The sequence below is a fragment of the Leptonychotes weddellii genome, chromosome 10, assembly GCF_054177405.1.
Source record: "Leptonychotes weddellii isolate Sample4059 chromosome 10, ASM5417740v2, whole genome shotgun sequence".
Lineage (NCBI taxonomy): Eukaryota > Metazoa > Chordata > Mammalia > Carnivora > Phocidae > Leptonychotes > Leptonychotes weddellii.
The window spans coordinates 46,489,406-46,504,662 of NC_138378.1; the positions used below are offsets into that span (position 1 = coordinate 46,489,406).

At 47.1% G+C, this 15,257-nt stretch overlaps 1 long non-coding RNA gene across 2 annotated transcripts; it reads left to right on the forward strand.

Annotated features, from left to right (window-relative positions):
- The first annotated feature begins 529 nt into the window (after positions 1-529).
- On the forward strand, positions 530-10,739 carry LOC115937367 (uncharacterized). 2 transcript variants are annotated; one of them, XR_004072664.2, is made up of 4 exons: positions 530-1,131; positions 8,934-9,180; positions 10,193-10,336; positions 10,557-10,739. It is a non-coding gene; the product is annotated as an uncharacterized LOC115937367 (long non-coding RNA). The 2 variants fall into 2 exon arrangements; XR_014149208.1 differs by lacking the exon at positions 8,934-9,180 and having other exon boundaries at positions 725-1,131.
- Positions 10,740-15,257: the final 4,518 nt, after the last annotated feature.

Genomic DNA, 15,257 nt, shown 5'->3' on the forward strand with positions numbered 1-15,257 from the left:
GAACAAGGTGAGCTCAGCAGCCTAGCACTTTCTGGAAGGATGACTTCAACTCCTGTTGTTCTAGCCTCTGCCATTTCCTGGAGGATTCCCCTGCTGGATCTGATTCAAAGGTGAGAAGGTCCTGGCCCTGATATATTACCACATCTGCCTTCAGGAACCCCTTTGTGCAAGAGGTTGTCAGAGGGCCCAGAGGACAGGGAGAACTGGACTTCCCCAAACTTGCACCGAGAGCTCATCTGACTCCTCTGGGCTTTCTAATGAGGAACATTTTGAAAGTCAGCCTGATATCTGCTCTCACTATAACCTTCCACCCAGTGGGAAGGATGAGATAGAGCTGATCTACAAACGCCCCCTCCTCCTACTCTGGCTCATCTTTAATCCCCAGAGCCTACCTAGATCAACTGAAAACACCAGCAACAATGAAAACCCAGTTTGACCTTGTGGATGGGCCATTTGGCTGGGTCCGTTCTTCCCGGGAGCTTAGCCCAGTGCCTGGCATACAGGGGGCACTCAATAGTAGCAGCTGTTATTATTTTATGGGTGAGAAACCTGAGGCCCCAAGTGACCAATCAGTGAGTGGCAGAGCTGGGAAGAAGGCTGAGCTTCAGAAAATGCGGTCTTGTTCACCCTATTACACAGCCTCCGAGGAGACAGACTAACCCACTGAGTTACTCTCATGCTGCAAGGAATTGGGAGTCTTTGATAGCTGGGTGAGAAGTAACACCAGATGTAAAATTTAGAAAACTCTTCTGACAACAGAGTACAGGCTAGATTTCAGTGGACCTGAAGCTAGGGACAAGGAAACCAGCTAAGGTTCTCCTTAAAAGGAAAACCGGACTTGGATGTGAATGACAACAAGGGGCAAGCCTAATGACTGTGTGTGTGTCAGCTTGCAAAGGAAGGGGTAGCGGAACATGGCGGCTGTCATCTCTTCATCTGTCACATGAGATGTGTGAGGTGATGCTGAGTCCCTGTTTGCTCACTGAAGGATGATGGCAATGCTGGGGATGGGGACACTTGCTCCCAGGGTCTGAGAAGTGTAAGACTGGGAATCTACTCCTTCTCAGCTGAGCTGTTCATTAGTTGGGGCACCCAAGCTTGAAGACATCTGGGAAGGTCTTCCTCATAAAGGTAACCCACCAAGGAAAAGAAGAGGATGAGATCATGGGAAGATGAGGTTAGGGGTTATAAGTCAGAAGGTGTGTGTGTCGGAGGGGGGAGTGTGTGTTGGCAGAAGGTGCGAGCTTGAATGTGTGTGTGTGAGGCTGCGTGTGTATATGTGTGAGTGTGTATGTGAGTGTGTATGGTGGGGTATCTGGACAGAAGACTTGCTGCAAGTAGCAGGTGCATGATTACATCCAGAAGTGAATACCACACACCATTCCTTTGAGTCCCTGGGTAGCTGAGCTTCCAGAAAAGGTATCTTGGAGCCGGGCCCCTCTATTCCAAATATGCAACCTTGCTAGTTACAAGAAAAATAAAATCCTGGCATCTGCCAAGTGTGATGGGGATTTGCCTTGCAAGTAGCCACACATCGCTTGCCCAGTCCATGAATGATTTGAGGTGGGCAAGGATAACGGGGTTTCTCGATCTTGACTTTCTAGTGTTCTCTTGGGCATGCAGCAAGGAAGGGGCAGGGCGAGGCATCAAAACTGGAGGTGGCCTGGTCTGGGCTCCTTCAGAAGACCGGAAACTGACCGGCAGACGATCGACAAGAGTCCTTGACACAGGCAAGAGAAGATTTAGATTTTGAAAGGTTTGACACATGCCAATTATATCTTCAAGAGTTTAGCTATATGTTGGTGGGGGAAGGAGAAGTTTGTTTTGTTTTGTTTTTTCAAATACAAGGAGATTTTTGGTTGAGAGGAGCAGATGTGTTACTAAGAGTTACACTTAACCCATCTAACCATCATTTCCTGAGAACTTCTAAAGCTTTCTGCTTTTAGGTTGGAGAGATGAAACACATTGATCTCAGGAGGAAAATCTGATTCAGGCTAGATTGAATCTAAGTTTATTCCAGTAAGAGAGTCAGGGGCATTTTAAAATATCACATTTGCATCACTAACTGCATAAACAACTTTCTAATTGCCCTGTTGTCTCTTTCCACATTTCTTTTCACACCTCTAACCCAGCCTTTTTCAAATAAAATATTATGATTTTTAAGCTATTCTGTCTTTCATCGTCTTGAAAACATCTTTATTCCATCAAATGGCGCTTGGGGGTGGAGATTTTTTCCCCCTCCAGGCTGATTTCATTTCTCTAAAGAGAAAACCCCCATTTTTTAAAATTCAATTAGCCAACACACAGTACATCATTAGTTTTAGATGTAGTGTTCAACAATTCATCAGTTGCATATAACACCCAGATTCTGAAAGCCGCCTTCAAAGTTCTGGTCCTGAGGGCAACAAGGGAGTCACAAGACCCAAGAATCCCATTCGCTCTGTCTGCAGAGACACTTTTGCCAGCTTGGCAAAGCACAGGCCCGAGCATCGGGAGAGCCAGACGTGGGTCCCTCGGCCTCGGGCACGTCTCCTTCACCTTGGATGTCTCCGCACCCCCATGCAAGTAAGGCAGGTGGCAGGTCAGGTGATGGGCCAGGTCCATTTCAGCTGTGAAACTTCCAAAATGGCCAGGTGGTGCCCACTCTGGTTCTTAGACTTTATGTTACCGCCTTCCCACCCCAATGTTATCTTGGGATCCCTAATTTTCCCTTAACTCCCCATTATGGAGCAATCGTTCCTGAATTTATCTAGAAGTATTAAACTGTAGGTGTATCCATCCACTGTTTTACCTTATAGAGGAGGACCCTGTAGGTGTGGGGACCTAGAGGCAAAAGGCACTGCTCCTTTGTTCTCTTTCTGCCCCTTGCTGGTCTCAGCATCTGGGCCAAAAACCAGGGTTCCCAACCACAGTCTGTTCTTTCCACAGTGCAAGACGCTGTAGTCTCTCTATGTCCTGCCTTCCACCTCTTGGAACAATGAAATCTCAAATTGTTCTACCAGCTTCAAAAAGTGCTGTTAACTATCTGTCCCCAAGCTGCCTCCCTCAAGGCTCCAGAGAATTCTCAGACTGGAGGGGCAGATGTGATTCCTGACCACCTCCCATCCTGGAATGTAAGCTTCAGAGGACAGTGTGGGGGCTGGGTGCTCCCAGCACTGTATCCTGATCAGCTAGCACTTCACCTGGCACACAGCGGTCATTCAATGAATATTCTAGAATAATGAATGAAGGAGGTGAGAGCACTCCCACCATTATGTGTCTTTCTCGGGCATCTTTCCTAATCTCCTTAGCACGTCCCCAAGTCCAAAGAATAAGTTAATGGCCGCAGTATTTCTGTGGCCACCAAGGAAACCTGTCCTTCCTGCTCATTGTCCATGCCGTCTCCATCTGCAGTGAGGACCGGCCACCGCGGGTAGTTCTAGAATGCAAAGGTGTTGGGACCTCTCAGGCAAAGTCCAGTCAAAGCTAGCCCCTCCAGGCTTTCTCATTTCCCTTTGAGCAAATTGGCGTGTGGAGAAATCCTTCCTTATCCTTTTGCAGCTTCTTAAGCCTTGCACACTTGACCCTAGCCGCAGTGAAGCTGGTCATCTGGAATTGCCCTGTCCTTGAATTATTAGTCTTCCCAAATCCACAGCCTTATTCTTGCAGTTTTTTTTTTTTAAGGGTTCATGACCTTGGCATTGCTTTTCAGTGACATTCCCATGGAACTTCAGAGATCGGAAGCTTTCTAAAATGCATACTCCCTTTGGTGACATCAGTGGATGGCCTTGTTCTGTGTAGGGGCTGCCCCAAGATGGGTCACTTTGCCATGAAGATGAGTTTGAGCTAAAAAGTAACTGAAACCCAACAAATTCCGGAAAAGCTCTTTACCCTCCCCTCAACTGCCTAGGAGGAATTGAAACAGAGGACCCACTGCAGGAAGGGAGCTGTCCCTGTAGATAATGAACAGGAGGAGGAACCTAGCGAGGCCTGTTTGATCAAAGTCCTCTGTGTCCCGTTGTTTCTGAGGGGCCCAGCAAATATGTGGTTATCAAACATTTACGCTTTTTCACCTTTCTGTTTAATTGCGCTCCTTCTCTCTGAAGTCCCAGACTCCTGCCCGCTTCTCCTTAGCTCAGTGCGACATCTGTGCCTCATTTGGCCTGTCTCTGGAAGTTCCATGTCTGTGTGGACTCCCCGAAATTAAAATCTGCTTTTCTCCCGTTAATCTGTCTCATGTCAATTTGATTCTTAGTCTGGCTAGTAGGACCTTGAAGGGGACAGGACATTCTTGCTCCCCAACATCTGTGAGAACATCAGCCCCCACCAGCAGGCATGGCACCCGCCCAAAGGGAAACAGGAAGGAGGGCAGGCGGACAGACACTGGCCAGCGCAGCCATACGGGCTTTGTCTTCTTCTTCTTTCGGAAGGGGAAAAAAAACAAGACCCACTGTTTTAGCTACATACTCCTCAGGAGTGTGAACTCGTGGGACAGAAAAGAGGTGACTCTGTGGGATGAAGTTGAAACAATGGGTCCAGCCCTTCATTTCAGGAAGTCACAAGGTTGTTGTTTTTTTTCTCCCTGCAGTTTGGCAGTCGCTAGGTTCTTGGTTGCTGGCCTTCCCCTCACCCGGCAAGTCTCTCTCCCCAGACACAAGAAACCTCTGTAATCCCTGGAAGTGAGATCACAGAACAGTCTCCTGGAAAAATCATGGCACACTCAAAATTTTGCATCCAGCTCACTGTGGATTTGGGCCTTGACTGGATGCAGCACAAAGCCATGGGTCCCAACATTCCCAGACGCATGTTTGCAGAAGAGAGGAGATCATAAAAAACTGGATAGTGTGTTTTTAAAAACCAGTCTCCCCACAGAAAAATACTTTCATATTGAAGGTGTGAGTGTTTGATGAGAAGATAGGGCATAGCGGTGGAGGGTGTGGGTGCCTCGGCCCCCAGCTCCCTCGCATGCCTTTCACACTCCCCCCTCCCCTCATTGCCCGGGCCTGGGGGCCCCTCGAGGGCCGGGGTGGTCATCTATACCCACACGAGCCCAGAGTGCCCCTTTCCAGAGTTCCAGTCATGATTTCCTTCCTCTAAGATCACTTCTGCTAAAATAAAATGTTTTTAGACATTAGTTTTAGGCTCTTCACTCCAGTAAATGTTAAGCCTGTTGGACAGTAGCAGGGTCCCTGAGTTTTCTCCGTCTTTTTCCCTATCCTGCTTTCAGAAGATTTGCTTAAAAACAACAGAAGTAAGAGAAAGTAGTAAAATGAGCCCAAGGCAGGGGGTGAGGCAGAAGAGGCCAGCAAGACCGGGCGGGTCCCGGTGGCAGAGTTGGCCCCAGACCCCTGAGGTGGTGTGGGGGCCACTGTGTGAGCGGCGGATATTCTCCAGGCTTTAAAGCTCTGGACGGTGGGGAAACTGTCCCCTGCTCCCCTGTTCCTCAGTGGGGAAACCCACTCAGTTGTGCAGCAGGTCAGCCTCAGGCCTGAACAAGAGCAGGTCGGCCTCAGGCCTCAGGCCTCAGGCCTGAACAGGAGGCCATCGGTGGGCCTCTTCTGGCTACTTGGAAGTCTTGCCTGGCCAAGGGAAAGTCTTTAAGTCCATCCTTTGCACTTTGATTCTAGAAAACAAGGAGCAGGAAGGGCTTGCTCAGGGCCTTTTAGGCGAGGCCCTCCCCTTTGGAGGCCACACCTGGACACCTTCCCTACCTGAGCTGCCACTAAGTAACTTCTTCCTGCTGATAGCATGTTTCCCTCCAAACAACCCTGGAGGGCTGGGGCAGGCATTCTCCCTCATGTTTCAAAAGGAAAGCTAGACTATAAATTGATCAGCAACTTGGTCTGGCAGGATTTCAGGGTGGTGAGGGCGTCTTGGTAAAAAGAGGCAGAAAGCGGTGGGGGGAAATGGGGAGCATGGCTGGGTGACCTCTGTGCCCTCGAGGCAGTTAGGAGTTTCTGCTCTTTGCCCCAAGAACCATTCAGACATCCTTGGCGTTCTGTGGGTTAGTGCTCCACGTAACCAGGAAATAAGGCAGAAATCCAGAGACATGAGGAAGGTAGGGAAAGGGGCAAACAGCACTCCTTGGGGTTGGCTGTGAGCCCACTCCTGGACCTGCTCTGAGCTGAGCCCACAAATGTCCTCACTTGGGGTCCCTGCCTCTGCAGCTCCCACCAGAGCCGGTGACAGTGACTGGGTGGAGTTCCAGGGGCTTCCTTGGAGGGCGTGCAGGGAGGGGTGGGTCCCAGGGAGGATCGTGGTTCCTTTGACTAAGCAAGGATCCCAACAAGGGCCTCTCTCCTCAGCCCTGAGGTGGGGCTGGGAAGTGGAGGTCATTTTAAAAAAACAAAATTCAACTGAGTGAATTTGAAGATCTAATTGGCTTTCTTCACAATTCCTGAGTCCGGCAGCATCCCATCTAGCAAGTAGAGGGGAGCTCCTCTGAGCTGAACAAAAGAAAGGGTTTTAAAAACAAAGAGAGGGCATTAAAAAACAAAAAGAAGAAGAAGAAAGGAATTTATTAGCAAGGAGTCCCTTGTTTAGGCAAGTTTGTCCTCCTAAGGGGAGAAGATGGGGCCTATCAGCAATTTCATAGTATTGACCAGGAAATTCTATGTGAACTGGTTAAAGGTTACATTCTCCGGGGGCTTGACAATGCTGTCAGGTTAGGTATTAAGTCTTGGTTTGCTGACTGGGGGCCTTAATCTACGTGATGTCATTTGGGGCCTGTGGTTTTCCTTTTAACACCACTAAATACTTATCTGAGGCATGAATGAGAGGATTTTGTTGTATTCAGACACACACCCCTAATAGTGCTCAAACCCAGTTCTGTCCAATTGTCAAGGCATGTTCTCTTTCCTCCATCATGCTGAAAACAATTCAATTACCTTTGCTTCAACAGAAAGTGACTGCCTGCCCCCTGTGAAACAATCCTGGGCAGCCACAGTTAAGGAGACACAGGGAGGGGGGAGGAGTAGTTAAGACAGACAGACAAATTCCAAGTCTCATCGTAAGAGCGTGTGCTGTGTACGTGCTGAGGAGCCACAGGGCGTGTGAAGGTATTACTGAGGGAACAGAGATCACCAGACGCTTTCTGAAAAGGAAAGAACAAAACAAATGTAGGTATTTGATGAGCCACACATTGATAAAATGCCAAGGCCTAGAGGATTGTGTGATGAGTAAGAGTTCTCACCCTTGAGAGATGCATAGACTGAGATGCTATAGGAATTGGTTCACACGGTTATGGAGGCTGAGGATCCCCATAATCTGCTGTCTGTGAGCTGGAGAACCGGGAACGCTGGTGGTGTTAACTCAGCCCAAGTCTGAAGGCCTGGGTTCCAGGGGCCAATGCGGTGGGTCCTGGGCCGATCTGAAGGACCTGGAAGCTGGAGTGCCAGTGTCTGAGGACAGGAAGAGAGGGACGTCCAGCTCAAGCAGAGAGCAAATTGGCCCTTTCTCTGTCTTTTTGTTCTATTCAAGCCCCCAAGGATAAGTGATGCCCATCCTCATGCTTGGGTGACAGCAATCTTTTTTTTTTTTAAAGATTTTATTTATTTATTTGACAGAGAGAGAGAGAGAGCACAAGCAGGGGGAGTGGCAGAGGCAGAGGGAGAAGCAGACCCCCCACTGAGCAGGGAGCCCGATGTGGAGCTCGATCCCAGGACCCTGGGACCATGACCTGAGCTGAAGGCAGACGCTTAACAACTGAGCCACCCCGGCGCCCCAGCAATCCTTTTTTATTCATCTACAAATTCAAATGCTAATCTCTTCTAGAAAAACTCTCATAGACATACCCAGAAGTAAAGTTTTGTCAGCTAACTGGGCTTCCTTTAGCAAAGTCAAGTTGACACAAAATTCACCACCACGGAGAGGAAATCAGAATTGAACCCAAACATTTCCAAACAGGGGGGTAAGCCTGGAAGCCAGCTTCCTTTCTGGCACTGACCCTGCTGCTCGCTGATCTAGAACTAGGCTGTCCCGTACCGAAGCCGCTGCCACACGTGGCTACTGAGCATTGGAAATGTGGCCGGTCTGGGCTGCCATATGGCGTAAGTGTCAAATACACACTGGATTTTGAAGACTTACTTTAAAAAAAAAGCGCTGTCTCAATATTTTTTATATTGAACACATCTTGAAATAAAATACTTTGTTGAGTTAGATAAAATATATTATTAAAATTAATTACAATTATATGTGGCTATTAGGCAATTTTAAATTACTTCTGTGGCTTGCATTTTTTCCTACTAAACCAGCATTGACCTAGAAGGAAACCTAAGATCCCTTTTCACAATTTTCCTTAAACCAAGACCCCAGGAAGAGCCCTGGGGAGCTTCCAGAATTGTCTTTTTTGGACTCCACCCGCCCCCCCCCCAGCCCCGAACCTCAGGGCTCTCTTGGTTCTCCAGAGTCAGAGACCACCCGAGCAGATGCCACTAAAGTCAAAAATATTCCTCCCATAGGGACCCCTCCAAAAAGGGCTTGAGAAATGGACTCTTAAAATGGCCCACAGAGATTCTGCACGGAGAGCTCCTCACCCCCAAACAGAGACCAGAAGCACATCTTCCAGTTGGCTGTTTCTCTGTGTGCTCTGCGGTATAGCGTGCAAAACCGTGTTCGTAAACTTGGTACGTGCTGGACTAACCCACGTTACTTTTTCCAAGTTGCAGGAATGCTCAGAGCCTATGTGTATTAATAGATATTGTGACTCCCTAAGAGTCAAACATTTTTTTTAAAGATTTATTTATTTGAGAGAGAGAGAGAGAGAGAGAGTGGGCAAGTGGGGGGAGGGGCAGAGGGCGAGAATCTTCAAGCAGACTCCCGGCTGAGCACGGAGCCCAACTCCAGGCTTGATCTGACCCATGAGATCATGACCAGAGCGGAAACCAAGAGTTGGACACTTCAAGGCGCCCTTAAGAGTCAAACATTTTATGTGACTCTTCCTAAATTTATTGAAGACAGATTCCTCACACCTTGTTTGAGCATCCACCAAACATACATCAAGAAAGGCTGTGTGGGCTCTGTGACTTCTGCCACCACCCGGGTCGTCTCCCTCCCTAGAAGTGGCTACAGTTACCAGGCACAGCCCTCTGGGTCTGAGAGAAGACTGCAGCTGCCTCTAGCTTCTAGAATACTTTGCTCACTGGCATTTGGCAAAATGGCACTTGATTTAATAGCAAGAGGAATTTGCTGATATTCAACCAGGTAAGACCATTTTTCTCTGCCTGGTTTTGATATTCTGTGCTCCAGACCTCGGGAGCACTTAATTGCCCTCTGATTTATATGATTATAAGAGATTTCAAAAAAAATATATTATTTGTGTACTGGGAGTAAATGAGAGAGCTTTATATCAATGCCTAATTCATTCACCTCTGTGGAAAAATATAATCAATTTGCAACAGATAGCTTGAAGATTTACAAAGTGTTGGATTAAGGACCTTACTCAATAATCATCATTTCTATTAGTTCATATCCGGGCTCTAACCTGCCCAGGGTGCGGGGGTCGAGGAGGATGGAGCCTGCCCGTGGCCTGCTCGCAGTAAGCCACCAGCATGCTGGGGCTGAGGGACAGCAGGAGGGGGCCAAGAAGCTCATTTACTTCAATCCATCTTGCTAACATTGGCTGCTATTACATTCTATCCCAGCCCCTCCTCCCCTCCTCAGCCCTGAAACTCTGAGCTCCCTCCCAGATACTCAATTCAGGCCACAGCTGAGCTTCCAGCTTCTGTCATTGGTTTCCCATACCTGGCTCTCTTAAAAAAAAAAGGAAAAAAGAGCCACCTATAGGTCAGTCTTGCTAGCTCAGGTACTTTCCTACTCTTAACTCAGTCCTCCTGGCTTCATCATCACTAAACGTTTTTCATTCAACAGAACAGAGACACTGTGCCAGGCATGGGACTAAATGCTCCTACAGGGTCTGCACATACAAAATTGGTTGATTTGGATATTTTTTAAATTTTATTTTGTGTAAATTCAATTAATTAACATAGAATGTATTAGTTTCAGGGGTAGAATTTAGTGATTCATCATATAACACCCAGTGCTCAGTCCATCACGTGCTCTCCTTCGTGCCCATCCCCCAGTTACCCCATCCCCCCAGCCACGGCCCCTCCAGCAACCAACCCTCAGTTGGTTTCCTAGAGTTAAGGATTTAGGTTTAAAAAGAAAAGTCCTGGCCTCATTTGGTTGAATTCGTTATTCCTTTGTGTTCTTTTAGCTTCCTGACAATGAAATTAAAGTTTGATCCTGATTCATGACGGACCACGTCGACCAGCTGTCTTTCTTCTGGAAAGCTCCCTCATTATCCTAATGCTGGCAGAGCCCCTGTTCTCCTGAGAACCTGCTTTCTGCTCTCCTCCAGGTGGGTCCTGGAAACTGCTTGGTGGCTGGTTGCGGGGCAGGGCCATCGCCGGACGCATGGCCTTCTCCGTCTCGGCTAACACAGCAGAGACCCAGTTTCAGCTGACAATCTCATATTGCAGGACAGGAAACAAAAGAGCAATTCAGTCCTTGTGAAAACTTGCCAGATTTCCATGCAATGATTTTCCTTCTTAAAATCACTTTTTGTGTTTCCATCACAGAAATGAACTCAAAGGAAAAGGAGTAATTGCTGGTCTACTCGGAATCACTGGGCCTCCACAACTAAGTGCATTCCTGCATGAATCTATTAATTTCCATTTCCAGGGCTTTCAGATGTAAAACAAATGTTTGATGTAATATGCACCACTACTCTGCTATAATTAAACAACCTCTTACTGTCTAAATTGGTGAAGCACTTCATCGATCAGTATACATTTGGTTCTTAGGAGACGGCTTTCACATTTTCTTGATACATGGGAAAATGGCCACAAGTCTTCTGTAAGATTTCCTGGATGCTGCTCTCCCCCAGGTTACAATAGCAGAAATGTAATGCTCATGTCCAGTGATGGCTCAGTGTACGTGTATGTAAAGGGGAGGGAATGGGAGGGAGTCTCCAATTATGAATCAAATACAACTGACCCTTGAATAGCACGGGGGATTAGGTATGCTGACCTCCATGCAGCCAAAAATCTATGTATAGGGCCACCTGCGCCTATCAATCGATTAAGCGTCAGACTCTTGATTTTGGCTCAGGTCATGATCTCAGGGTCATAAGATGGAGCCCCACATTGGGCTCCACGCTGGGTGTGGAGCCTGCTTAAGATTCTCTCTCTCTCCCTCACCCTCTGCCCCTCCTGCTCCACTTGTGCACACTTTCTCTCTCTCTCAAAAAAAAAAAAAAATCCATGGGGCATCCGCATGGCTCAGTTGGTTAGTCATCTGCCTTCGGCTCAGGTCATGATCCGAGGGTCCTGGGATCAAACTCCTCATCAGGTTCCCTGCTCAGCAGGGAGTCTGCTCCTCCCTCTGCCCCTGCCCCTACCCACGCATGCTCTCTCTCTCTGTCTGAAATAAATAATAAAATCTTTTAAAAAAAATCCACGTATAATTTTGGATTCCTCCAAAACTTAACTAATAGCCTACTGTTGACCGCAAGCCTTACTGATCACATAAACAGTTGATTAACATATATTTTGTATGTTATACATATTATAATACTGTATTCTTACAATAAAGTAAGCTAGAGAAAAGAAACTGTTATTAATAATATCACAAGGAAGAGAAAATACATTGACAATACTCTACTGTATTTATCGAAAAAAAGTTTGCATATAAGTCGACCCGTGTTGTTCAAGGGCCGACTGTGTATTCCATTCCAGGACCATTTCCTGAGTTCCTATGCAACACCATTCTGAGCACAATTTACTAAGCACCTTGCATGTACTAGGAGCCAGTCACAATATTCGAGATGTGGTGCCCTGTTACCCTAACTACGCCTCGTATCATCTGCTTCCTTCTTCCACAAAGTGGGGAGGCTGGATTCCTGCCAGGTCTGATAGCCTGGAATTCACTCTTCACACGTAGCCAATAGGAAGCCCGGAGTAATTCTCAGCCACTGCTCCTTCCTTGCCCAGGTGTTGGGGCTACCACATGCGGGTCAGTCCTGGCCCCAGACCCTAGGGCTAAGCCAGACCGGGGCAGGGAGGCTTCAGTACTCCATCACCCCATGGTTAGCCCTCACTGCACACTGCATTTCAGACACCACAGCTTCTGCCTTAGTTCTCTGAAGACAGCCACCATGTCCCACCTGTAGTCATTCTCAGGGCTCAGCTGCAGACAAAGAATCCACTTGAGCTAGTTGAAGCAGAAAAGGATTTATCACAGGCTACTAAATGGCTTCCCCAATGCTTGGAAAAGCTGAAGTACAGACCCTGGGAGGAGCTCCCTGGAGCTACTCTCAAAGCCACCTAGCAGAACCAGGAGACATTCATGGCTATCAGGGAGGGGTCTGCAGGATCGGCAAACAGCCCCCACCCCTGCTGGCTTCAGAACCACTTCCCTCTGCTCTTGTCACACCGGTTGAAGTAGGTGTCTCAGCCTCTGCCTCTCTGGCCACTTGACTCTTTCCAAATTTAACCTCCCCTGTTTGCATCAGGAGGTGGATCCTAAGTGATGCCTAGAGTCCTAGTTGCCGGGATTCAGGGGCGAATGAGGTTTTCACCTGCCCACCTCTGCAGGATGGGAGGGCACACAGAAACCAGAAGTGCTTTGGAAGACAGGCTGAAAGAGCTGACACCGGGTTTTGTCAGTTTCCCAAGCAGAAACCTGACGCCCTCCCTGTCCCGACTCTATCCATTTTTATCTCCATAGTTGGCTTAATCCCCCAGGGCTCTGGAAACCTATTTCTACTGGCTGAGAACCAGCTGGGAACCAGCCATCTGCTGACAAATGCCAAACCCAGGACTGCTTTGTACTGAACACTTCGCTTTGCTGAGGTCCTAAATTTTCTGCAAAGTGCCTCTTCTCCCCAGCACTCCTCGACAGAGTTACCATTTCATGAGGTGCGCCTCCACCACCCGAGGCCACAGTTTATTGCTCCAGGAATAAGCAGCTCCCTGATCCGACTCAATCAGGGATCTCCCCTTGAAACTATGGGCTGGAACCGACAACGACTGCATCAAACTTAGCAGTTGAAGCTATAAAAAACTATCTCGGAAGCTCTCAGAGGCCGTGATTTCTGCCATGTGGACAGCACTGACCATGATGAGAGCAAAGAAGGAAGTCGATGGAAATACAGAAGGAAATTCATAAGAAGGAGAGGGAATGCTGAAGGCGTTTGCACCCTTGGTTCCGGTTTCTCCTAACCCCATCCTCTCCCCCGCCCCCCATGCCAGTCTTTTAGCCCCAGGGGATGGTTCTGTGCCCGAGGAGTATTGTCATTCTCCCTCTTTTGCTTCAGTTTGAGCTGGCCTCTGTCATCTGAACCAAGGAGTGAGAATTAATACATATTTACTGAGTGGTTTGAGGGGAGCTGTTTGATTCTCACACATACGGTTATTTCTCCTACACACACATGCACACACATGCATGCACTCGTGTGCGCGTACACACACTTCCTGACTCTGCCAGTTCTTAAAGCTCCAGTCCTATTACTCTGCTCCCCTTCGTAGCAAAGCCTCAAAAGAACTCTCTGTACTTCCCTTGTCATCTTCTCTCTCCCAACCGCGTGGCCTCCATGTCGCCAACTTCAGGGTCATCTCTCAGCCTCTCTCTTGGACCTCTCTGCTGCACTTGTCGCCACTGATCATTTCCACCTCCCTGGAACTTTCTTCATTTGCCTGCAGGCCACAAGTTAGCTTGGTTTCCCTCCTGCCTCACCATCGACCCTGCCCAGTGTCCCTCTTGGTTCCTCCTCATATTCTTGACATCTTAGTATCTGTGCCATCTGTTGGCCTCTTTGCTTTCCTATTCCCTCCCTTGTCCCTCATCTGCTCTTCTCTATCGCAGGAGACCTGGCTAGAAAGGCTGCTTTCCCAGATGACCACGCCCACTGGCTTCTGCTGTGTATGACTAACTGGAGGCTGGGCTGGGAGACCGAGTAGGGGGCCTTGAGCCTTGTCTCCAGCAGCAGCTTCATTTCATCTTGTGTCTACCTCCTGGGGGCTTGCCAGAGCTCAGGGTCCGTCAGGTGAGCCCAGCCCCTGGGTTCTGGTAACACCACCTCTGCTTTATTCCCAGACAACATGACTATCTGTAGAGAAAATCGGATGGAATCTAAAAATCAACTAGGAGAATGAATGAGTTTAGCAAGTTTGCGACATACAATATCAAGATACAGAAATCAATTATTTATCTATATATTGGCAACAATCAGAAATGAAAGTAAAATCAGTATCACTTAATATCACATAAAAATATTAAAAACTTAGAGATAAATCTGACAAAAGATGTAAAAGACCCCACAATGAAAATCTTTGCTGGGGGGAATTAAAGAGACTTAAATTAATGGAGCTATATACCTTATTCATAGGGTGGTTCTCCACCAAATTGATCTAAAGATTAAAAAGACATAGGGAGAGCTGCCTGGCTGGCTTAGTTGGAGGAGCATGCGACTCTTGATCTTGGGGTAGTGGGTTTGAGCCCCACGTTGGGTGTAGAGATTACTGAAAAAAAAGAAATTTAAATAATAAATAAATAAAATTTTAAAACACATAAGGAATAGAGTCAATACTATTGTAATAACATTGCATGGTGACAGATGGTAACCATGTTTATGGTGGTGAGCATCACATAATGTGTAGAATTGTTGATTCACTAGGTTGTACACCTGAAACTCATATAGTGTGGTATGTCAACTATACTTTGATTAAAAAAAGGAACAGTGCCAATCAAAATCAAGCAGACCATTTTTTTGTAGAAATTAACAAGCTGATTCTAAAATCTATATGGAAATGCAAAGGACCTAAAATAGGTAAGATAACTTTGAACAAAGTTGGAGGATTAATGTTACTCAGTTTCTAGAATTATTATAAAGTCATAGTAATCAAGACAGTATGTTACTGGCATAAACACTGACAAATAGAACAGAGTGTAGAAATATACCCACATATACACATACATAGACAACTGAGTTTTGACAAAGGTGCAAAGAGAATTCAGTGAAGAAAGGGTAGTCATTTAAACCAATGGTACTAGACATATGATCCAGCAATTGCACTACTGGGTATTTACCCCAAAGATACAAAAGTAGGGATCTGAAAGGGTACGTGCACCCCAATGTTTATAGCAGCAATGTCCACAATAGCCAAACTGTGGAAAGAGCCAAGATGTCCATTGACAGATGAATGGATAAAGAAGATGTGATATATATATACAATGGAATATTATGCAGCCATCAAAAGGAATGAGATCTTGCCATTTGC